This window comes from Amblyomma maculatum, chromosome 10 (assembly GCF_055883805.1).
Source record: "Amblyomma maculatum isolate TAMU_Amacu chromosome 10, ASM5588380v1, whole genome shotgun sequence".
Classification (NCBI taxonomy): domain Eukaryota; kingdom Metazoa; phylum Arthropoda; class Arachnida; order Ixodida; family Ixodidae; genus Amblyomma; species Amblyomma maculatum.
In genome coordinates, this window is record NC_139353.1 from 113,585,490 (window position 1) to 113,611,031 (window position 25,542).

Sequence of the window (25,542 nt, forward strand, 5' to 3'; positions counted from 1 at the left end):
CGGGCTATGAGAGACGCCGTAGTGGAGGACGCCGTAAATTTCGACCACCTGGGGTTCTTTAATGTGCGCTGACATCGAACAGCACACGGGCACCATTGCTTTTCGTCTCCATCGAAAAGCGGCCGCCGAGGCCGGCATTCGATCTCGCGTCCTTGCGAACAGTAGTAGAGCGCCATAACCACTGCACCACCCGGCGGGGCAGCCTATTACTTAAATAAACACCAGTTGAAGTTCAGAGTTAGTGGTGCCTACTCTGTCTTCATCCATGAGTTTTTTGTGCGCTGGAATAACGTCGCGTAACTCTGTGCAAAACCAACTAGTTGAACTCTTTACTATTCACGAAGCACAAAACGCACACACCATGTCCATTTGGCTGATGAAACCGGAAAGAAATCATTACCCTGTTAGAGTTGAACTTGGATGTACCGATCTAATATAGCTCTCAAACCGAAGAGACCGCGACCAGTTTAGAGATTAATTCGGGTCTACTGGTCCGGTTTAAAACTAGTGAAGGAAAAGCAACGGGTTTAAAACTAACGCCCGAAATCTAGTCTTACACGGAGAAATGTACAGGGTGGGCGCTTTTGGTATAGAAGACTAGCATCTTTAATTAGCGTTTAGAGGAAAGCGCTCTCATGCAGGGCATATGCAGTTCATATCAAAACATTGCGACTTCGTGAGTTCGTGCTTTACTTAACAAATAACGTAATGTTATGATGCCACCGAACTGTACCGTCGAGCTACCACCTGAATGTATCGCATTTATTTGTTGCGAGCTTTCTCTCATTTAAAGATTTGTTGAGTGTGACGGAAACATCTTAGGCGCTGCTGTTTCATTTATCGCTAGAAGCTAGACGGCACAATTGGAATAAAAATGCCGGTTCAGATCTATCTGTATGTAATAATGATGGCGACAAAACAGCCAACACTGGTAAAATCGGATATCCTGAGGTGTGCATGTAAAACAGCAACGCATAATGAGGTTGCTGGACACTGCGGACCCCATGGGCCACCTCCCAAATAAATTCAGCGTGCATAAAGACCAACTGAGGAACGACCAAGATGTGAGGACTTTGGAGAAAGTTACCAAGAACGAAATTGAGCTGCTTCTAAACTAAGAGCGAAGCGAAGTGTTCAGTGTTTATCAAATATTTTTAGTGGCTAGCATGCTGACCAGGGGTGCATATGTTGGTTGTTTGAATCCTGTGAAGAATTCAAATTATCTCATAAATTTCTACATTAGGCCGTTTGTTTTATACGTGTAGTTTCTTTCGTGGGCGCCTTTTTATAACTTCTATCTAATACCCACAAGGGGGATCGCAAATGACACTTTCACCTTCTTTCATGGCGGTAGACTCTACAGAATACAGGGGTATGCCTTCTCTTTCATAACATTGATACCAGAGTTTTATGTAGGCAGCCCCTAGATAGATAGATGGCCATGGAATCTGACAAATATTTTCACTGAAGCCCTAAACTGATGGTTTTAGTTTCGGCACTCAATATGAGAAGTGCTACTTTTCTGACAAATTCATTTCTCAGCGCGTCAGTCCAGTTATTTCTTAAATGGTGGCCTCTACATTGTCGCGTTAAAAAATGTTTTGATGTCCGTCAACGAAACAATCATTTTCTATGTGCTGAATGCTTATTACTGCGCGTTGCTTCAAATTCGACCTTAACGTATTCCGGCCAACCTCCCCTGCTTTTTTTAAGAGGGGGTCATAAATATGCGTTCTTAGCATACAAGAACTCCCGCTATGCGTAAAGGAGAAAACCATTTAACCGCTGCGATATCCTGGATGGCAACTGCTTCTCTGTCTTAATTGTTATTGTTCATACGCCTTGCCATTCCATCCTGTCTTTTTTTGTACGTAACTGCGTATCACAATAATGTCTGTGGGCCTTTCTTTCAGTTTCATGCCGCAAAATGTTGTTGCGATTACAGTCTAGTGTGAAGGGGATGGACCATGACAGACGTTAGATATCTTTGATATCTGTATTATCTATATCGCTTACCACTGACCGTTGACTTTGTATCCACGCTCCAGAAAGTACTGGTATCCTTCATTCGGCCAATTGGGATCTAAATACATACATTTTACGTCAGCCCTGTACATCTCGTCTTTTGTTCGAAGATACAGGTAAATTCTTTCGGTGGTGTTTAGAGCCTGCAAGCAATATAACACGTATTATTCCCTGAAATCTTTCGTTATTGCCTTTATGTATCAATTTAACACATTCTGTATAAAAGAGCAGGTACACTCGCCGGCGCTAGTTCCCTATTCGTTTATGGGGCTTCAAAACTGCTGCCTGCATTTCAGAAGATGTGCACACATGTGCATGAGAACTACATACACGCACTTAAACTCTACTTGTAGCCGCCTGCAGCAATGCGCAGTCAAGTGGATACTGATATTTATACGGTTAGCGAACTCTTGGGTTGACCGAACTACACCATGCTTCCTTGAAAAACATAATGGTAGTATGATGTTGCAATGTTTCTATTAAACTTGTCAAGATTACACAAATATGTTACAAAGTTCCGCCCCTCTGTTCATTGCACATCACTTGTTAAAGCCCCTAATTAAGCATATTTAATTCGACCTCATTTAGAGACACTGTTCAAAACATTATTCTATGTAAGATTTGTTAGGGAGTAGTCCTAGAAGATTTACGAACGAAATTACAGTGTTTAATGTTATTAAATATTTTAGGGTCCCAGTAATTTTACAGCTTGAACATGGAATTCATGTTTACAACTTCCAAAGCAATGCATAATAACAAGGGTGCTTGAATAAAATGATGCAACAATGTATGTGGTGACGAGCTTAGGAGTATTTGTATCGGAAAGCAAGCTATAGTTTCTCAAATTTGTGAGAATTTTCCTTTTGACCTGCTACTGCTAAGATTGTTGCGTGAGCGGCTTCTCCGCCATTATAAACCGCCGTTGAAGAAGCTTATGTTAGCGGGCGACGCCTTCAGTGACCCCATCGCCAAGGCGAATATGCTAATTGAATGGCGGCTGCTACATTTGAAACATTTTCATGGATATAGTTTTTTTAAGTAAAAAATGGCGCTTGACCAACAGCGAAACCGTTGGCAGGCGTTCACAGCTGAACTAAAAGCGTACTAACGTTGATTCCAAAAAATGATTGCTAGTGCCAAGGTGAGTGCAACAACAAACTAAAAAGAGGCCTTCGTCCTGAACTGAACATGCAGCCGTCTGGGAAGAATGTTGTGATCCTGTCGAACTCATATCATCACCTGAGAAGAGCTTGTTCACCAAAGTTCTATTCCAATGCTTGGCTTACCCCAGCGTAAGGAAGGCTCAAGATAGGGTGAACGATTAAATAAGGCCCTTAATGTTAGCCCTCATTATCAGCCGATATACACCCATCAGAGGGAAACACCTATCCAGTATTCAGTAAATCACCCTGCCCTGTCTCAGCAACGGGGATTCAATTACGCTAATTATTTATTCTTTTAAAAAAGAATAGTTTGACCTTCCTTGTTCAAGAGTTTTTTTTAGTGGTGTGTCAGACATCGATATAAGGCCCAGGTAGCACAAAGGGAGCTATGACGTGGGGGCCCGTGTTGGGCCCGTGGGGGCAGCCCATACGGGCCCCATGCGAGATTTGCAAAACATACCCAGAGGGGCCCGCGTGGGCTGCCCAATTTTGCCGCGGTTGCTCCCAATCTGTATCCTTGTGGGCGGCCCAGATAGGGCTGCCCGCATTCAGCCCAGATAGCCGATTGTGGGCAGCATACACGAATCATTAATGGGTCCTACGTTTGTGCAGGCAGCGCCGCCCTATTGATCAGTTTTAATCATTAAGTCGATTAATCCCTCCAATACCCGAGTTGTACCGGCGCGAGCTTCGGAAAGGCCAGTCCGTTTCCGGCTGGCCCACGGGCAGCCCTCATGGGTTGAATCTGGCATTTCCGGGGCTGCCCAAGTTCCATTAATCATGATGTGTGAAACATTGAGCACTATTTCATTACCTACCTTGTATTCGACACTAATTAACATAAGAGAAATTCCCAAAAACTACAATAATGTGGGCTGGCCAATATCACCCCCTAAATGTTGGTCTGTATATTTATTTCGGTGTTGAGTGTAGAATAATAATGGCGCAGAAAAACTTTTGAGGCAATTCGGTACGTACTCGTAAAGCAGAACAGTTACTGTTGCATATTTTTTGTCAATACTGCGTAATTAACGTAGTTTTCAGAGTAAAATTAGATAGCGTTTATTTATGGAATTCATATGCATAAAATATAAAAAAGAAGAACTGAACAAGGGTAAATAGGGTACGCCTCAGGTCGCAGATGAGCCAACGTTTCGACAAGTGGACTTGTCTTCGTCTGGGCCTGCAAACCGCGCAAACCATCTTCTTCCTTTCGTTCTATATGCATAAAATAGTTATGTAAAAAATTCAGAAGATGCAATTAGTGGCCTCCAGTATAAGATGAATTACATAAAACTGTGCCTGAAAGATAGGATGAATGCGTTTCAAAGAGGTAAACCCGCCTACGGCCAATTTGGGGCCCACAGCGGCCTTTCATGGGTAGCCCCAATAGGGCGTATTCTATGTTTAGCGTATGGAGTACGAATATATTTTGCATTTGAGCGCAATTAACCCAAGAAATACCCACGTGGGCAGCGTGGGGGCATGTCCACTTTTCAGCTCGGATGCAAACCATGCGGGACCAATTCAGGTTTTGAGTGGACAGCCCCATTTGGGCTAGCCCGTCTACTATTCACTTTAGGCCCACATTTGCATCGAAAGTGCCCCACAAGAGACCGATGCGGGCAGAAGCGGGAAGTAGCACTTTTCTGCCCGGCTACACGGGATGCGGAAACTATCTAGATTTATGGTGGGCAGCCCCATTTGGGGCAGCCCAGGAATTTTCTACATGAATCCTACATTTCCGTTTGACCTTCCTTCGAAAACACCTCAAGGGTCCCATGTATGCAATGCGTGGGCATACCCGTATTCAGCCCCGCCGCGGCCGATGCGCGACCTATTGCGCTTTTGAGTGGGCAGCCCAAATCAGATTAGCCCAGGCTTTTCTTATACAGAGCCCAAATTTTCTTTGCATCAGCCATAATATTCCCCAAGCGGGGCCCTTGAAGGCCAGATGTGGGAATATGTACTCAGCCCTATCCACGCCTATATGATGCCCAGGTGGTAAGAGCCGGGGCAAGCCCAATTTGGGATAACCCGCTTGATAACTAAAGGGAGCCCTCATGGGTGTTATCGTGGTTTCCTAAGTCCAACTTGCCCATACGGGCCTCAGGTGCATGGGCCACGTAATGTATGCTACTTGGGTGGAATCAACCTTCAGTATTCTTTTAAGACCTCTATTTAAACTTTAATTGAATTTATCTTCAAATAATATTTGAATTCCAAGTATTGAATTATGGTTTGATAATAAATGGTTCTTTATGTTTCGTTCATGTTTCTAAGGCGTGGTAATAAGATCAATCGAAAAGCTAGTATTCGGTCTTGCTTCAATGCATCATCACTGGCAGCATAATTGAAGCCATGGAGTGACAACAAACCGAATCAGGATTTCGATTCTTCGATTAACATCGACAATATTAGTATAAAAGCGATTGTTCAGTCCTTGAGACTTAAAGCTCAAGAAAAAAAAAACGGATATGAATTTGGCTCCCTCATTTCAGCGAATAGTTGATTCTGACGATGCGGGAGCATTTGAATGGAGGTGAAAGAGAAATAACCTGTCTTAAGTTAATTCATTCACAATGTCAGCTTCAGTCACATAAAAACGTTAATCCCTGTTAGTGTTTGGATATAATTCGTTTTGGCTGTAGTAGCCAGATCCAGAGTTATTAAACTGGACACCGCTTCTGCTCTGCGCACGTCATGGAGGTACATTTGTTTCTCTGCGAGCATATCATAAGGGTGGTACAAGTGCGACGAAGTATCATTTAACAGCCATAAAAATCCATCAGTTCAGTTCAGTCGTTCAGTCGTGTCCGACTCTTCGTGACCCTTGGACCACGTCACGCCACGCTTTCCGGTCTCTCACTATCTTCCTAACATTACATAACTTCATCTGCAGCGCCTCGAGAATGCTATTTAACCATCGCGTTCGCTGCCTATTCCTTCTCCGGCGACCCTCAACCTTTCCCAACATCAAATCCTTCTCCAGCGACTCCTCTCTTCTCATCAGATGACCAAAGTAGCTGAGCTTTAACTTTAGAATTTGACCCTCCAATGAGCAGTGACGGTTTATGGTCGGCAATATCGACTGATTTGATCTTCTGGCAGACCAAGGTCCAAGGTCCACTCTCTTCGCCAGCACCACAATTCAAACGCGTCAATTCTTCGGCGGTCAGTCTTTTTCACAGTCCAACTCTCCAATTCATACATCACAACTGGAAAGACCATAGCCCGAGTTATACGGATCTTGGTTGGCAGACTAATGTCTCTGCTCTTTACTAGGCGGTCTAGGCTAACCATTGCTCTCTTTCCCGAAGCAGGCGTCTCCTAATTTCATGGCTGCAGTCTCTTTTCGAGGTAATCTTGGAGCCCAAGAAGAGAAAATCTGTCACCGCTTAAACTTCTTGTCCATTGATGCTCCAGGACTTGATAGGGCAAGAGGCCATGATCTTTGTCTTTTTAATGTTCAGTTTGAGCCCAAACTTCTCACTCTCTTGTTGTACGCACATCAAAAGTTTCTTGAGTTCCACTTCACTTTCTGCCATTAAAGTGGTATCATCCGCATATCTAAGGTTGTTGATACGTTTTCCAGCAACTTTCACTTCATCTGAAGACTCGTTCAGACCGGCCTTCCTCATGATGCACTCTACATATAGGTTAATAGGCAGGGCGGCAGTATGCAGCCTTGCCTCACTCTTTTCTCAATCGGAAACCAATCAGTAAGACCATGCCTAGTTCTGACTGTGGCCTCTTGCCCTTCATACAGGTTCCTGAGGAGACAGATGAGGTGAATTGGAACTCCCATCTCTTGGAGAGCTTGCCACAATCTGGCTACCGGAATATACGGATGTTCGTCATTCATGTTTTTATAAATACTGTAGCTAATCTGGGTTGACATTTGCATGAGAATTTATATCCAAAACCCAAGGAACAGAGCACCTCGAGGTCTACAAGAAGAATATGTCACGCGTCTTTATCCTGTTATAGGACTCAAAAATAAATTCTTGGATTCACGCTTTTTGTATTAATACACCAGAGTAGTGTGCACAACACCCATAAATTGCACAAGACCGGAAAGTAGCAGCGATAATAACACTTCTTAGTGGCGGTTTGCAGTATACCTCGAGCCAGAATTGCATCCTAAAACCATATGGCTGCTTCGCTCAGCATAAAGTCGCAAGATGTCCGTTACTCAAGATTTATCTCACTTGCTCATTATTTAATAGAGCTGCATTCAGTGCAAACTGCGATATGTGTGATTTATTGTGCTTATGTATACCACAAGCTCGTCTAATTTAATATGCAGTAGAATTATTTTCGCTAGGGCAGAGGAACTAGAGACCAAATTGCCAACCTCCGCTGGAGCACGAAAAAAGCAAGAGAGTTCCAGAAAGCCATCTACTTCTGCTTTATTGATTATGGGAAAGCGTTTGACTGCGTAGATCACAGCAGATTGTGGCAAGCTCTCCAAGAGATGGGAGTTACAATTCACCTCATCTGTTACCTCAGGAACCTGTATGAAGGACAAGAGGCCACAGTCAGAACCTGGGCATGGTCACCTACTGATTGGATTCCGATTGAGAAAGGAGTGAGGCAAGGCTGCATACTGTCGCCCTGCCTATTTAACCTATATGCAGTATGCATCACGAGGAAGGCTGGTCTGGACGAGTCTTCAGCTGGAGTGAAGATTGCTGGGAAACGTTTCAACAACCTTATATATGCGGATGATACCACTTTAATGGCAGAAAGTGAAGGGGAACTCAAGAGACTTCTTATGCGCGTACAAGAGAGAGTAAGAAATCTGGGCTTAAACTGAACATTAAAAAGACAAAGATCATGGCGTCTTGCCCTATCAAGTCCTGGAGCATCAATGGACAAGAAGTGGAAGCTGTGACAGATTTTCTCTTCTTCGGCTCCAAGATGACCTCGGAAGGAGACTGCAGCCATGAAATTAGGAGACGCCTGCTTCTCGGAAAGAGAGCAATGGTTAGCCCTTGACCGCCTAGTAAAGAGCAGAGACATTAGTCTGCCAACCAAGATCCGTATAACTCGTGCTATGGTTTTTCCAGTTGTGATGTATGGATGCGAGAGTTGGACTGTGAAAAAGGCTGACCGCCGAAGAATTGACGCGTGTGAATTGTGGTGATGGCGAAGACTCTTGAGAGTTCCTTGGACTGCCAGAAGATCAAATCAGTCAATATTGTCGACCATAAATCCTGACTGCTCATTGGAGGGTCAAATTCTAAAGTTAAAGCTAAGGTACTTTGGTCATCCGATGAGAAGAGAGGAGTCGCTGGAGAAAAGTTTGATGTTGGGAAAGGTTGACGGTCGCCGGAGAAGGGGTAGGCAGCGAACGCGATGGTTAGATGGCTTCCTAGAGGCACTGCAGAGGAAGTTATGTGATATTAGAAAGATAGTGAGAAACCAGAAAGCGTGGCGTAAAATGGTCCATAGGGTCACGAAGAGTCGGACACGACTGAACGACTTAACTGAACTGAACTGAGAATTATATACAGTTGCATACAAATTCACTGAGTGATGCAATATCTTCAAAGAAGTACTTTCAATTATAAAATACGTTTTTATTTTTAACTAGCGTCTTTTAATAGCGTAGTCTATATCTGCGATTATTATCTGCCCGTAAGTATCGGTGCTTCATCACCATTTCCGGCGCCTCTTTACTTTTCTTCACCTTAAAATTTCCTATTAGCCTATACAGCACAATTCTAGTTTTTTTGGTACATATTTTAGCCTCGTATTTGGTATAGTATGTCAATATCATCGGGCAACCTTTCGAATTGTGCCCTGAAGTGCTTATGAAGACATTGTCACCAACTATTTTTTCAGTACTGGCATTTTCTGCATTTACTCCTACACGCAATTTTTCAAATTTATGAATCTGCTTGTTATTCCGCAGCTTGAAAATTGTTTAGGAAGTTGGTGTGTGTTGTCCAGCACACTACTTTGATCGGTGTGGAGCACTATGGTACGGTGTGGCAGCTAAAACGTTCTAGTTATATCTTATGTGGCAATCCTACACCCTCAATCTGCAGTGCTTACTTTGCTGCTCTGGTGTCAATGACTACAACTGCCCGCCTGCCCGCCTACCCACCTGCGCGCCCGCCCGCCAACCTGCCTGCCTGGCGGACGTAATCGGAACAAATAGTTATATGCCCTGCTAGTAGTAGCGATGACGTAGGCGAGTATAATTTTTCAGGAATCCAGCATGGGCGCACTGTGGGTCATCGCGATAGCTCGCTCAAATGACTGATCTCAGAAGTCGGGGAATATTGAGCAGCCATTTTTGGCCTTCAGGGAGATAGTTTCTGCGGTAAAGGAGGTTGTCACGATATTAAAGTGATGGCTTGACGTCGGAGCGCTCGAAGGGTGGCACTGTGATTGGTTGGCCGAAACGTTCATGAGTGAAACAATCCCAGGATGCTTGCGCTGCTCATATGTAATATCCATTGTTTCAAGGGAGAAAGGAGTGAGGCCGGCAACAGCGTGTGGCTCAGAGTCAGAAGTCACAGGGGAGCGTGAAAGGGCGTCGGCGCCGGAGTGCTTGCGACAAAGTCGATAAAGGACACGAATGTCATACTCTTGTAAACGGAGAGCCCGGCGGACAAGGCGACTGGAAGGATCTTTGAGGAATGAAAGCCAGCAGAGAGCATAGTGATTGGTTATGACACAGAATGGCCGACCATACTGCCATGTAGTGGTGACAAGGCCGTACCCACGAAAAGAACACACAGGCGTGATAGTACTGAAAGTAACCCTTTATTGAGCTGATTTGTGCCCGCAAAAGCAGCAAGCAACTCGGCGGCGGTGATAGCATCAAACGTGCTCGTCGATCGTGAAGCTGAAAATGCCTGCCGCACACATCAACGCTCAATTTAAAGGGGGCTCAGAACCAACTAGATAACGTCGCAAACTGTCATTAGCACAACCTGGAACATTGTAGACGCATACGCGAATGGCCGGAACCTTCGAGACAGATCTCGGCGCATCTTGCGCGACAAAGGAACTGATAAATGTGCGTCTCGCGACATCGAGCATTAACAAACAATGAATACAGAATTGATACGCGTGCAAAAATCAGAGTGATAAGGCCGCATGCCAGCGGCTGCTAAAAAACGAAAAATACAGTTTTGTAGGTTTTGGCCCCCCCCCCCTTACGCCCCCCTTAAAAAAAAACATCACCTCGATGTTCCAAAATAAACAAAGCAACTTAAAAATAACCATTACAAAGTTAAAACACCGCGGATTTTTCAACGCGCGTAATACGGCTTCAGACGAACAACAGGAGTGAATTCCGGTTGCGAGCGTCGCCGTTGTGATGCTGTCGCACCGTCGGGAATGAGTTCATAGTTCAATTGTCCTAGTCAGCGAAGCACCTAATACGGGCCGAAGTATCGGCGTAAAAGCTTTTCGCTCAGTCCGTGGCGGCGAATCGACGTCCAAGCACAGACTTCATCTCCCGGCTTGTACTCAACAGCAAACATGGCCGCCGCGCACAGTTTCTGTGTCTTTCACTAGATGGCGCTAACTTTTGTAAAGCCTCCATGGTCATGAGCAAAAAGGGCAAAATCGTTCCCTGTGCTTAATGACCAGGCAGCATGCTACTGGCTGTTGACAAGCTACAAATAATTTTTTTTAATATATCGCGGCAATATATGTATGTATATATATATATATATATATATATATATATATATATATACAGCCGTAGAAATTTACATGGTCCACATTGCTGAAATAAATCAAACACGACAGTTCCTTTTCAGCTTTCGTTTTGTATTTCACCGACATTATAAGGAATGATATTCCTTTCGCCATAGCAGTTTACAACAGTGAAGTTTCGTGATCATCATGCAGTTTGAAGAACAACAAGGAGGTGTGAACTCGGCTCCGCCATTTCGAGTGCAGGCTAGGCCATCTACCACTCCGCAATATTGAGGCGCGACTGCGTTAACAAACAGAAACCGCGAACATTGCAATTCCGATGGTAGAACTAGAGGAGAACAAGAAAAACAGAGTTCGGAAGAGGTAGAAAAAAACAGGTAGAACGTTAGGGGCAGCGCTAGAAGCGGCAGGAGGCATACAACTGCTCGAATCCGCCAGACATGAGCGGGTGGCCCGTATTATGATTAAGGACGCGCGTTGTGAGGAGGTGCAGACGCGACAACCGACAACTGCTGTTAGAAGCTTCAGCAGATGGAGCGATGTTGAGAGCATCCTCTTTGAAACTGGGTGGTAATAGTCATCACGATGTGCAACTTTTATTTTTCAAGGTATTTAGCATATCCGTTATCTCTTCAGCAATTACAACTTTACTTTAATATACGGGTTATGTTTAAATACCCTTTTTATTTTCGATTTAGCTTCCATTATTTCCCTCCATGTTATTTAACCAGCAATCTTCCAAACGTCTTTTCCTGACCTCTACAGCCGATTCTTCACGATTCCTTTGTAACGTCTAAACACAAAGACCTCGGTTAGAGTGGCTATGTCCGCATGGAAAACTGGATGTATATTGCCACACTCCAGCATGAGACGTTCAATTTTTTTTTTGAGGGGGGGCGGGGAATCTACCGCACATTGCTCAAATTTAGTCTTCTTGATTCAACTTCCTTCTGTAGCTTCCGCTTCTAAGACATCCTGACCTAGGCCGCTGTTTCCTTATTAATCGAAGTTTTTTATTTTAATTACATCTACAGGGTCGTCTTCTTTTAAATTGAATTATTCCAGTTTAACCTCTGTGTTCTTTACCTCTCCTTTAATGGTCTTTATTTCTCCGTCCTGCCTTTCTAAATACTTCCTGAATAGGTTCTGCTCGTTTTCGGCTACTCTGCGTGAATGTCTTTTCGGTGTAAGTATTTAAATACTTCACCAGCCGAGCAATATCCGTCCATTTTCCTGAGCCGTTTTGCTATCAGCCTCACGTGCCTCGAAATACCCTCAGACCATGTCTTCCTGTACTGCTTTGTTTCTAGTTTTGCCAAGGGCTCAAGGTGTTAACCTTCACACAGAGTTTTGATTCATTTTTACCCCTACCGCATTTCTGCCCTTAAGCAATAGATCCGTTCCCGAAAGTAAGCCCAGCTGCCACTATTTCTTTCCAAATACATCGAAGTGCCTCATATCTGCTTTATCCACATATAACCCTGTGCCGCATTATCGCAGCATCCCCTCGTTCCTTCGCCCGGGTGGCCCGTTCATGTTTTTCAATGTATAAGTGTCTTTCGTTCATCCATATCCCGAGATATTTATATTCTGCTATTCTTGAAATCTCACTGCTTTGAATTTTAGGCTTTTATCACTGAACTAATTCAATACCATTACACCTGACTTACTTGCGTTGGAGGTAAAGCCGACTGTTGATTCTTCGCAATTACATATCTTGTCACCGAAAAACGTGGCAAGCAGCAGGACAACCCAGCTGGTCGTTTAATGCGGCGAAGCTCAAACGAGATGAAAACAATCGGCCACGTTCCAAGATATGGTTCAGCCCCCAGGAAGCGCCAGGAAAGGGACAGCGGTGTGGCATTGCCCCCTCCCTTCCGAGAGGCATAGACGAGATGCCACATACGTAGTGGAATGATAAATAATTTGGTCAAGTTATTTCGGTCAGTCTTTGGCTCTGTGTGGACCCTAGAAAATGTTCAACGGTTATAATGAGTTTCAGTCTGGCGCGTCACCTAGTTCAGACTTCGGTTGTCGAGAGGAGCGGGCAGTACCTTGTGGAAGCATATCATAGTTAAGTGTGTCGAGGTGGTTGAGCACCTCGTAGGGGCCAAGAAATATCGAAGAAGCTTTTCGGAGCGCGGTTGCAAAGGATCGGAATCCACACGCAGACTTCGTTGCCGGGTGATTAAGTCACCTCTCTGTGGCGCAGGTTGTAACGCTGTGCGTCGATTTCTCGTTGCTGCTGAATTGCCGTTCACTCAAGCTGCCGTGCGGATTTTACGTCAAGAATAATTTGCTCAGCGCCCACGAGAGTGCAGGGAGCAGAATCCGGAAGAGCCAAGGCATCCAGCACAGTCAAAGCTTACCGTCCATGAACCGAATGAAATGGAGTGAAGCATGTGATTTCGGGAGCACAATGTGTTAAGCAAACGTGATGTACGCTAGTATGCGGTCCCACTTCCCATGATCACCCTCTATATTCATGGAAATCTCATCGGCAATTGTTTGTTAATCTGCTCAGTCAGTCATTCAGTTTGAGGATGGTAGGCTGTTATCTTTCGATGAGTAGTGATAGTGGGTGGAAAGACATCGCTCGAGAATGCCGACGTAAGCATTGTTCCCATGACAGTTAAGACTACTGTTCGGGTGCCGTGACCAAGCACACTGTTGTGAATAAATAAATTGGCAACTTCAACACCGGTGCCGCGGCGAAAGACATTGGTTACAGAGTAACGACTGAGGTAGTCAGCGGCAATTGTTATGTACATGTTAACCATGGAGGGTTCCGTAGAGGAATGGGAATTTCTGGGGATCGATACGTTACAGAAGTCGAGCTGGTTTAGTCCGTGGTGTCTTCCGCCGCCGGCACTCAAGGCAGGTGCGGAAGTACCGATAAGCAACGGCAGCTATCCTAGGCCTGTAGTAGTTTCGGCGTGTCCGTGCCAATGTGCGGCAAAAAACATAGATGGCCGGAAGAAAGATCGCCATGGTAGGCAAAAAGAATTTCGTCCAAAAGCGGTATACGTATCACAAGCAGATAGAGTTTCTGCTGGACCGTAGTTCTTGTAGTGCACAGCATCTCGCAAGCAAAATGACAACAGTACTGACGAGTAGATGGCACATTTCCTTCGCGGCTAGGGTGGAGGTCCTGACTAGTGATAACGCCGAGGAAAGTGGAATTATCGTTGGAATTGTCATGTGGCAGGGATAAGAGCACGGGAGATATAATCCCCATAGGTGTGTTTTTAGCTGGACTTGTGCACGATAATAATGTTAAATGAATGCAATCGAAGACTTCACTGAGCAAGCCCCCCGATGGATCTTTCAGGTTTGCTAGCCAACAGCGTGAGTGATGGTCGCTAACGAAACGAAACGGATGGCCATACAAGTACTGACGATATTTCATGATTGCCACACAACGGCAAGCCTCCATTTTCTTCCGTAGTTGAATAATCAACTGTCGAACGGAACGAAGTGCGACTGGTGTAAGCTTTTTTTTGTATCCCAAAAAGACGGGTTCGGCGCTCTTTGTCAGGCGGATCACATGTACAGCTATTTTGGAAAAATTGTGGAGAAATTTCTCATAGTACGCACAGAGGCCGAGCAATTGACGCAAGCTTCGTTTACCCGTTGCCTCGGGGAATGCAGCCACAGCAGTCGTCTTTTCTGGGTCTAGGCTAACGCATCGAGCACTGACAATGAGGTCAAGAAATATTAGCTTATTAAGCGCAAAGTTGCATTCTACGGGTTTCAAAGAAAAACGGGCAGATTTGTAGGTCTCAAAGATAGCGCGTAAACGTTTCAAGTGCTTGTCCAACTTGTGCGAAAAAATCACGTCTTCGAGATACACGAGACCTGAGTTCAACTTCAGGCCAGGCAGCAATGTGATAATCATTCGTTCGATTGTGGCAGGGGCTGAGCACAGGAAAAACAGGCGTGCCTTGAACTCATACAAACCGTCTGGAATTAGCAAGGTGGTCTTCTGTATTTCTCGCTCGTCCACCTCTGTTTCCCAAAACCCATATGTAGGTGAAGTGACGAAATGCAAGTGGCATGGAGAAGGCTATCGAGGTAGTCGTCAATGAGCGGAAGGCTGTAAATGTCTTTTTTTCGTTACGTTATTTAGACGTCTATAATTTGCCAGGAACCTTAAGATTCCATTCTCATTCGTAACGAGGACACCAGACGAAGCTGAGGCGCCGTCGACGGTTGTATGACATCGTCTTGGAGCATTTCTGTTACTTGGCGGCGGATGGCATCACGTTCTTTTGACATGTGGTGAGGTAGCTGACACAGTGGACTTTGGTCGTCGTCAGCTATGACTTGTTGCTTCGTTAGCGGTGTGTGTCGGACCTTGGACTTTAATGCGAAACAATCGCGGAAGGATGTGCTAAGATTCTCGCACAGCGCGTTTCTGACTGGCTGAGTTTCAGGTTCACATCGGTCGAATCGGCTCTAGGCATTACAAAGTCGAGGTCCGACATGTTTGATAAGGTGCACTGGCTTGTAAACTCTCCACGTGTTCACCGTCAAAAGTTGGGTTCACGCGTCAAATAATTGTCACCATATGGCGCCTATTGACAAGTTCGACAAGGCCTCGAGCTACACAAACTTGTGAAGTTAGAGGCAGTGACTTGCTCGTTTTAGCAGTGCCATGCGTGCCGGTGTTATGATCACACTCGACTATAAAAAACTTGCTCGCGCGTGGGAGCATCGCTATGTTGTCATCACATACCCACAAAGTCCGTGTTCCTATCAACAACTCGCTGGGTTAAAAACAATACTATGAGTTCCCGCAGGTCGATAACCGCGCCATACGCATAGACAATCCATGCTGAGAATCAGATTTTTGGAACGCTGTGTAATACGATAAAGGTGCCAGGGAAAGTCAAACCGCGGATCTAGATGCGGCAAGTGCTCACACAAATCGGCATCACATGGCCACCAGCAGCGCCCAACTTTGGGCCAGCAAGGTGTCAGGCCTTTACGGAATTTCCTGGCTAGCTGGTTGGTCATAACAGAAAACTCGATTCGTGCACCGCTAGTGCGGTCACGTCACAACTGTTGGCGGTTGCAGAAATTTCAGCGGAAACCATTCGTTCGCAACACGTCTGTAAGTTCGTCGGATCATGTCCTGGGCTCTCGCGCCGTCGCGTCAAATCGTCAGGTGGAGGCTGTTGAATCTGAGCGGCTGCTGCAGCCACACCCACTAAGGTCACCGTTTTTAGTTTTCCCGGATACTGCACGCGCATATGAATGCCCAGGGGAGGGGGGTCGACAGGTTGAAGCAAAGCACGGCGAGGATAATGGTTGCGATTGCCATTGCGGTGACATCGGATGCTGCCTAAAAACGGCCGGGTAATCTGCAATATCCTGTCGTCTTTCGCAATAGCGGGGTCGAGGTGCGTTTGGTGGAAGTCCTCTCAAACCTATCCTCCAGCTACCATCTATATAGTATAGGCAATTTTAAATTATGGCCAGACTCCCCGCAGTGATCAGTGCGGTCATCTGTTGTGAGTACTCAGCATGTGCGCTTTGCTGACAGCGGGAGGCATTTCTTGCTGTGACTAAACGGGGCGCAGATCTTGCTTCTGCTTGACGGAGCGCAGATAGCAGGTAGGGGGTCCGGCAAAGGGGCGGAAAGCATGCGGCTCAGGACAGGTCTGCGTAGAACATCGCTAGAAGGCATGTTGCATGGCTCCGGTAGTGGAGCTGGTGGTGGCTGCACAGCGCATCGGATTGCATAAGGTATGACGTCCTCGATAAAAATCTTTGAAGATGGAGCATCCAATTGGAAGCTTTGCACCTCTCCGCCTACAATGCTCCCCATAAGCACTGACAATGCCTCGATACTAGATATGGTGCGTGGCATCGCGTAGCCGCTACGATTGTCTGAATGCTATATTGAGCACTTCGTTCCACCACTGATCCTTCCATGCTTGCTGCGTCTTTGGCGAAATCAGCGACAGGTTTTGGAGGGTAGCGAATGAGGCCTGCAAACTGCGTTTACTTCACTCTATGCATTAGGTACCGTACCGTCTTTTCCACAGGCATGGTAGGGTCGTCTCAACTGAAAGTCGCATCATGTCTTTAGCAAATAAGCCTTGCTCTCATTTTACCGCTGAGACCTCAAACGTATATAAATATCTGCTTTTTTCCGGCGCGCACTTGAGCTAATTATTACGAGGAACTAACTGGGAAAGCTGCCCAGTTGACATAGGACACCTTGTGCTTTTCAAACCACGTCTTGACCGAATCTTGCAGCACAAAGTACCCCATTGGTTAAATGCGGCAACATGGTCAAAAGTGGCCAACCAGTCTTCCATATCCTAGAGCCGGTAACCGTGAAATGATGACGGTGATCGAGGTGGAAGGACTAACGGTGGGCCGCTGTGGAGTACTGATTTGTCTGGCTGCTCGTAGTGCACGTCACGCCTTGCACCGATGCGGTGAGTGGCTGAAAATCGGGTTCGCGGTATCGAAGACATCTAGATTTTTGTATAGGAATGGCGCCCACGAGTCAGTGAATAGCATCACAAATGTATTCGAGGTCAACATACATGGGATGTATACTTAGCGCCTTCCCCAAATTTCACCGACAAACATGCAAGCAGGAGAACTACCCAGGTGGTCTTTTAATGAGGCGAAGGTCGAGAGAGATGAAGGCGTTCGGCATTGCGCCAACATATTGTTCGGCCATATGGTGACGTCAGAAGAGGGACCGCGGTTTAACCAATGCTTGTAAATCTTCCCGGCTGTTGGCTAACGGAGCAATGTCTTCCACGTACTGCAACCTTGCAAACGTTGCTTTTATATCTGTTTTATCTAGCTTATACGAGAGAATAAAATCAAGGTCGCTTTCTTGCAGACTCTTTTCTTGCGATAGCAATACTGCGCCAGGTTTCGAGCCGTCGCGTATACCCGGCGGACGCCGTGTTTGACCTTGAACAGCAACCGCTTCAGCCGAGCTCCGCCAGATGGCGGCACCGTCGGTGCGCCGAGCGCTGCAGCGGCGCCGCTGCCGCGGCGAACAGATAGTTTGCCGCTGCTTCGGCCTCGCCATGTTTGCTTTGCTATGCAGGCTGCTAAAAAGAGGTGTCAGCGACGAGCTGCGGCAAGGAGGCGACAACGTGCACAAGAGACGGTGGAATACTGTGAAGAACGTCGTGCTAAGCATCATGCACAAGATGAAGCCCGCGACTACGTTCTAGTTCTCCGAGTGCTTCCGCCTCATCGGCTACTGATGAACACTTGACTGCTCAGGAACGCCGCAATGCCACCAAGCGAAGACAGCGCGCTGAAGAATCGCCGGAGGAACAGTCGTAACCGTTGTGTGTCATGTGTTACTCTATAGCTATTTTGCTATTTACTGTTGTCATTCTCACCCTGCCACAGCTCCTACCTTAGGCCTGTACTGCAAATTAATAAATAAATAATTAGCCAGATTATCGAACCCCACAAGCTACGCCACAAGCGAACACACCAGCGTAGCCATGCAGCCATTGCTAACGCAATTTATCAGACAACCAGAGCTAAGCCACTGCCATCTTTTCATATTCTTCATATAATTCAGCAGCAGCGGTGATAGCGGAAATCCTTGCCTTAGTCCGTTCGATACCTCGACATTAGACGTACTTCTTAACACCTCCCCTACAAACTCAACTTTGTTATTGATGCATATTTTCTTTTATTTATTCAATTACTTCTTTACCAATGCCTCCAGTTTCGAGTATGTTCCATAGAAGTACAAAGCTGACGCTGTCGTATGGAGCGCTTATGTCCAGAAAGGCTAAATACAGCGGTCTCTTTACCGCCATGGCCATTTCGATTAATTGGATTATTACGAAACTACCATCGTCTATCGCCTGCCATTCCTGAGCCCTTTCTGCAGTTTGCGCAGTACAATATTACCTTCTTAGTATGTCTGTAGTTTCAGCTTCACTGCCACTATTGTCAGCCTATACGTGACTGACGTTATCGTAATTGCTGCAAATAATTTATTGTTCTTTCTGTCTGCTTTACCAGTATAGATATAGTTCATCCAATACAGCCGGCAGCAGGTGGTACTCACTTTGTCTGTTATGATTGTTTTCATTGCCTTTATTAACGTGGCGCTGCGTCTTGCACCAAACCTATCACTTAGCTTGCTTGAAATTTCGTCTATTCATATGACTGTACACACAGAAAAATTTGTCCCTGGTTTCTTTCAGGTAAGATTTGGCTGTCTTGAGCTCCTTTCGTTCATGGTGTCTGACACTGTGGTTTGTTTATTTTTTTTTTTTTTTATTCGAGGAGATTACCCTCAAAGTACGCCTAAATGATTTGGCAATAATTGATGTAATATCTCGTAGGCCGTCATCTCCCTCTAGATATTTTTCCTCTGCCTCCTTAATCTGTTCTGGATTGCTATAATGTCTCTCACCCAGGCTGCTTATATGGCCCCAGAATTTGTTGCTGCCTCTTTAGTCGATTTGCGCACTTAAGTTATCCAGCGATCTGTGTAAAAACCATATTTTGCTGTGCACCTGTATCTTCACTTCGTTTTCCTTTTGCGAAAGAATTTTCATTGTCTCTTTGTTTTCCCTTGAGATAGTTGCGCCTTCTTTGATTTTCTTTGTTCTCTACACGCCACCTAATTTCGTGCGATTACCTGCTTGATTTCACTATTACACCAGTTAAGTTGAGTCCACCTGCCTTTTCACCTATTGGACTCTATTACTTGTCAATTTTTTATGCGTTAGTTGTGCTAACTTCCTATACCCAAACTCCCTCATGGGGTAGATTTCGTTTTTCCAATGCTCGATGCTATTGGCGCTACGCGTTGTCGGTTAAATTTGCTGTCCTTCGCTGTGCTTCCTGATATTTCCTATCGGCCAGGTGTTCCATTTGCATTCTCTTACGTTTATGATCACTGCCAAGGTGCAACCCGTTAATAACTCTGTGTTAATAACTATGCGCCACTAGCAGTGGGCACACTCCCAGACGCCCTTAGAGTGAGAGGGGTAGTGTCTCGGCCTCAAGGAAGATGCCCTCGACTTGCGTGGCAAGCTCAGTCGCAATTCAACTACCTTGTAGTGGCAGAAGGGGTGGCCGTTTGGTGCCTAGCTTTCGCCGGTTCAAGCCAGAGTAAAGGTTAGAGTCAGACGTAACACACAAAACACACTTTATAAACAGCATGAGACAATACAGAGGAATACACAAGAACACCTAAAAATGGACAGACGAGGGGTTCCCAGAAAACAACGCTAAGCACGCAACTACAGAGTTATTCAATAACACAGAGGCTTACAACACAGATCAAACTCGAGAGTGTGACATAAACAAACACCTAATTGTTCATCGGGCACTGTTGCAGTCCGACGCCTCGATAGTCACGGTATGGCCGGCATGCAAGACGAGCGCCACTCCCTCGCAGGTCCCTGGGCCTGCCAGCAGCGGGTGATCCCCGGCTGTCCAGCGGAAGCACTTGCGAACACACCGCAATCACTCACTGACTCACAGACTGACTACACAGCCGCGCGGCCTCTATAAATAGGACGCGCCGCGTCTGTCTGTTAAGGCACGCTAATTCTAGCGCACACACACACTTAGCTTCACTAGTTAGAGCGCTCCCTTTTCCTCCCGTCGAGCCACGCGTCGTCATTGGCTAGGTCCCTTAGAATTTTCTGGAGACGCCTGCCATCTTCCGGACTGATGAATCACCGTCATCGCGGGGTGATGAGAAAGAGAGTGACGGCGACGCGTACAAAGCTACGCGCTCTCTCGCGCTGGGAAGGAGGTTTTTCTCGAACCTTGTGGAAATTTCGATGCGCTGCTGCACGGGCCTCGCACCGCGCCAGCTTAATAATACGTGCGCCGATTTCGTGACAGTGACACAACACCATCATGATACTCAGTTTCGTGCGCAGTGCGTGCAGGGCGAGAACAACGACAAGAACAAGGCACCTGACATCCGTGTTAAGTTCTGTAGCTGGGGAAATGTCTAAATCCGGAAGTTCAACGAGAACGTGGAAAGACGGCGTAGCTTAGAAGCTCGCGAAACATTTTTCACCGGCACGTTCTGACGCCCAGTAGGGGCTACCGAAGTGGGTCTGTTCAACTCTTGAGGAAGGAGTGGTATTAGATGAAGGCCCTCTAAACCTCTGGAAGTTTATCATAGAAGATACTTGAGAAGTTTACCCACAGCACTGACATCCTGGAGGCCATCCTGCTACCGACCGTAGCCTAGGATAATTACCTGTTGTACATTAAAATTCCACTTTGGAAAATATAGCTGGAAGCCTGCGTCGCCTAAACGTTGAAGAATGCTCTGGTGGTGACGAATATTCCTTAAGATATCCATAAAAAAGTATCTAGTTTTCCGATGACGACTCTAAATAATTACACAGAATGCCATGTTTGGCTCGACAGCGGCTATAGCGCAGCCTCTTATAAGATGTATGATACTGACAACGCCTAGTCATTGGGGAGGAGTTATTTACCATGTAGTTTCGTTACGCTACCGCATTTAAGCTGATACACCATGGACCCAAATAACGTGGGAGATGTGGCATTTCCGCATGCTGCAATTGTCCAACGGTAGTCGCCGGTGCGAGAGTGAGAGAGCGTTTCATATGGTCCCATTATCTCCTGCATGATGAGAGAGCCGACAATATTATCAAAATAGAACATTGAGCTGGAGGAGTTTAGAATGAGACGTTTAAAGACTGCTACTGCATTGCCCATCGAAGCAGGAGAGAGCCGCAGCAGGTAAAGATGGGTACGCGCGCTCTCCAGTGTTTGGCTTCACTTTCCCTGCGGTGTCTGCATTAATGGCCCCTCTTTCACATGCCCTCCGAGATATCTTTTTCCTTGCGACTTCTTGTAGCCCGCCCTCTAAAGCTTGGATTTCGTAACAACCATTTCCCTCCCCCTTTGAATTAAAAATGCTTGCAACCGCTTTTCAGAATATTTATTTTCGAAAACTCGCATCCTAAACGCCGCTTTCAGCTAAGTCCGTCAGTGACGGAAGTGCGACTTAGATTTCTTTGCAACGCTTGAGGTGGAAAACAAAACAGCGGCGGTATTCGCAGCGCAGGCTTAACAAAGGGCGGTTGCATGATACTAACTTTGTGATTAAGACTATGGCCGTGTTGGCGGTGCTCAGGGTGCAAGTTATTCGGAGGAGCCCATTGTTTTAGGTACACAGCAAAACTTTTCAGAGCCATAGACCTCAGAATAACGACACTTTCAAAATTCTTAATTCCAGAATACCTTTTTTAAATTATAGGCTAATGGTTCGAATTAAAATTTGAATCCATGAAATAATATCAGAAAGCTAACTTACAGATAATATGCGGTTCTGCATTATCGCACATGCATAAAACTGCAATAAGTGCTAACGCTGAGCAGTCCCGGTCCTTGCCCTTTTGTTTCCTCCGCCAGTGAACCGACTGCCTCCTCGGAGTGGTTATGGGGTAAAATGCCGCTCCCCTGATATGCCACACCAAGCTGATGCAGGCAGGCAGGATTTGCAATGTAAGACATTTTTAACGTGGCTGTGTCACATCTGTGATTTCCAAATAACAGATTCCCGTTTTGTACTTCCTTTATGTGGATTTGAAATATTTTAACTCTAGAACTCTGGTTACCTACACCTTTCTTTCCGAGAGCGACTACGACATACCATAACGATAATAAATTTTCTATTATCAAAACGCTGTACTTTAAAAACTACAACAAATTGTTTTGATTACATTCAATTTTTGCTTCAACAAAAATATAAGAGGTGCCGTGCATCTCAAACAATAACGAAGGTCATTTTGCAGACTATAGATAGTAGCTTATTGAGTATATTTGAGAAACTTAAATACTCCAATTTACATTTTAAGAGAGTCATATTTGTAGAAGTACCTGCACGCCTACACTTACGAATTATAGTCTTTCATTTGTTACATTTCGATTTGTCTTTTCAACATCCACACTGTAGGAAATGTGTAATCATCTTTTACGTATGCTACTGCAGTTGGGTTACCCGAGCTTCATTTCGGAAAATATACTATGTAGCATACTGCTCAATGATATTCAGTACTAAATTACAGTGCGCTAAGAATATTATTTGTGGAGGACATTTAAAGTAGGAGAAAGTCTGCAATTCTTCAATAATAGCAAGCGATATATAAATTTCCTTTATCTCTTCACTAAGTATTACGATTCATCTCACCTTCTCTAGGTGCCCAAGCGTGACTGCATCCGTACTGATGGCAACCATAATAATTATATGAATTTGAAACAAGCGCATGGTGATACAAAACTTAATATTATAGGGCGCTGTTAAACTAATGCAAGCTGATTCCAAGGGGACCACTTATATACGCTGTCTTGCAGCATAGCTTGCGAAACTGTCGTTGAAAATCTTTTTTCATCACCATCAAAGGAATTGATGTTTATGCAAAGATAAAGGAGGATTCTCGGAAAAACTAACTTTGCCATGGCTAGAATCCATGAAATATTATTACGCCTCACATATGAACAAGGTCATGGAAAAATATTAAGCGTTACATTATAATAGTGGAGGGATAACACAGCAGGAAAGAGACTGAAAAACATGAGCACCCAGCACGCTAGCAAGCAATAATTTCGCTCCGCCACTAGACGAAAGAATAACTGCGAGTCCTGGCCATAATTGGAGTGCACCGCAAGTTTGAGAGCTGGCTTGACAGATTCCACATAATGCGATAACACAAACGAAATGCCTAGATTTGGTTATCGAAAACAAAACAGTAACATCATGTTAGACACACAAGCGGATTACCTTTTGTATCAATAGCTGTTCAGATATAAAACGGAACTCCGGTTCGGGACAACTCTCACATTGGCGGGTCTGCGAAAGACGAACCGAGTAGGCTGTATCATTCGAGAGCGTGATGGTAGAATATATGTGAAAAACTTTCTCATATATATAGATAATTTGATATTGATATTTAGGTCCATCTGGTTTTCAATGTACTTTTTGCCTCAGCCAAAGCTTCACAATCGCAGTTTTATTGTCAAACTCGGAATCGTGCCCCGTCGCAAAAAATAGGAGGCAAATTGCAAAGCGAACAAATCAGTGTTATTTGAAGCAGTGTATTCTGGTCAAAGCGCTGTATAAGTAAATGTGGTACTCTGGAATAACTATGAATTATGTTTTCATGTTCCCATGAATTATACGTTTCTATTAAAATGGCAACACCACCTTCTCTGGGCGATTTGTCGCAACGGAACACTCGATAAAGTGGAGAGAAGGTATCTTCATCATCAGTTTTCTTTTACAACCAAGTCTCAGCGATAAAAAACATGTGACACTGATAACCTAAAAGTATGGCTTCAAGACGATCGCTCTTAAAGGGAAGTTGAAACGGTTTTCAAATTTGATGAAGTTCAGTGAATGGACACAAGGGGTTTCGTTAATCATGTGTGTCAATTTTTTTTTTTCAATTATATCGATAAGAAAAACAAAATCGCTTTTTAAAAACGCGTCGCAGTCCGCCCTCATCGCTGCCGGGAGCGGCGGGTGCGGCGCGGCGAAAGTGGGGAACAGGCGGATGTGAGGTCAATTTTGGAATGCCGGCCGCGTGTTTTACATGCATGCTTCGCTGCGTCGCGCACTTTGGGAATCTACGGATCAGCGCAATCTGCTGCTGGCGCCGTTTGCTTTCTCCAGTTCTATCGTTCTGTGCTGAACGTTCCTCGTGTTCAAAATCCCATGAGGGCAATCAGCAGATACGCAACTTTTGCGAAGTGGCCCTCCGCGCGGTTCGACTCTCTGCGACTAGTGGGCCTCTTTTGCTCAGCTGTAACATGAACGTCGTTTTATGTTCGAAAATAGTTTTTATTTTTTTGTGGCATTTGAAAACAAACATTCTTGTGAGTGCATGAAGCATTTGGTGGCTGTCAAGCCGGGTTTCCATTGTGCGAACATCTGGGGCGCAGGCGACATGGTGCTTTACAGTCTCTCAGAGGAAAAGAATTATCCGGCGGTGTAGGCCTCTGTCATGAAAAGGAAAAAAAAAATATTGCCTTTGGAATCAGCTGTGTTTTGCGCTGATGATTTGCATGCCAATGACGATAATCGAATCTTGGCAGCGATTGCGGCCGTTTGGGATTCCAATTAAATCAGCTTCCGCGGCCGTTCTGTCATTGTTCCCTAATCTAATAAGGTTAATACCGCTGCTGCACGGCTGAATTTATTATTGTTGCGCTTAACCGAGGATACTGAACTTAAAACGCGATTCGTGGCTCGCTGTTGCTACACAACTTGCCGCCGTCCTCGGCTAAGTCAAAAATTACTAATTAAGTACAGAAAACGAAATGCATACGATCGGTAGAACAAAGCTGCATTTGCAATAGTTATTTATAATGCGGCGTCTGGAGTGCCGTTCTGCTCGCGTGGCAACAGCGAGCTCGAACATCGCCCTAAAGCCGTACTGCCTTTATTCTGACCGGCCCATTTCTTTCTCCCTATCGATCCCCTCTGATTTCCTCGACCTTTTCCTCGCAATCCCTTTATTTCCGCCGCTCTAGTTCAGGTGCTTCAGATATCAGATACTGGGGCTGACAAGCATATTTTCTTTCCTTTTGTATATACAATAAATAACCACTACCACCACCATCACCACCACATGCCTCACCGACCGCGCCTTGC

The 25,542-nt window shown here is 45.3% G+C and overlaps 1 long non-coding RNA gene across 1 annotated transcript; it reads right to left on the reverse strand.

The window, feature by feature from the left end:
• Nucleotides 1-2,024: 2,024 nt before the first annotated feature.
• LOC146177268 (uncharacterized) lies at nt 2,025-23,231 on the reverse strand. The gene is made up of 2 exons (XR_014701021.1): nt 23,080-23,231; nt 2,025-2,168 (listed from the first exon to the last, which is right to left on the reverse strand). It is a non-coding gene; the product is annotated as an uncharacterized LOC146177268 (long non-coding RNA).
• Nucleotides 23,232-25,542: the final 2,311 nt, after the last annotated feature.